The 232-nt window shown below is 40.9% G+C and overlaps 1 pseudogene across 1 annotated transcript in view; it reads left to right on the plus strand.

Moving 5' to 3' along the window:
* LOC110422154 (vesicle-associated membrane protein 721-like) overlaps positions 1–226 on the plus strand; it is an 873-nt pseudogene extending 647 nt beyond the window's left edge. The window contains exon 3 of the transcript XR_016351571.1: positions 11–226. The product of XR_016351571.1 is annotated as a vesicle-associated membrane protein 721-like (transcript). The remainder of the gene's footprint in view (positions 1–10) is intronic.
* The last annotated feature ends 6 nt before the right edge of the window (positions 227–232 follow it).

The following is a 232-nucleotide window of genomic DNA, read 5'->3' on the forward strand; positions in this document are numbered from 1 at the left end:
TGCATTACAGGGACAAGACTTTAGGCAGCAGGGAACTAAGATGAGAAGAAAGATTTGGCTTCAGAATATGAAGATAAAATTGATTGTTTTGGGTATCGTTATTGCCCTGATTCTTATCATTGTGCTGTCAGTCTACCATGGCTTCAAATGTTAATCTGTCTTGGATTTCCCCGGTACTGCTCTTGCTGCCGGGGTTGTCATGATAGATTGGTTTGTCTTGTTTTTTTAGGGC

Source organism: Theobroma umbraticum, unplaced genomic scaffold, assembly GCF_002168275.2.
Source record: "Theobroma umbraticum cultivar Fairchild unplaced genomic scaffold, ASM216827v3 scaffold_130.0, whole genome shotgun sequence".
Classification (NCBI taxonomy): domain Eukaryota; kingdom Viridiplantae; phylum Streptophyta; class Magnoliopsida; order Malvales; family Malvaceae; genus Theobroma; species Theobroma umbraticum.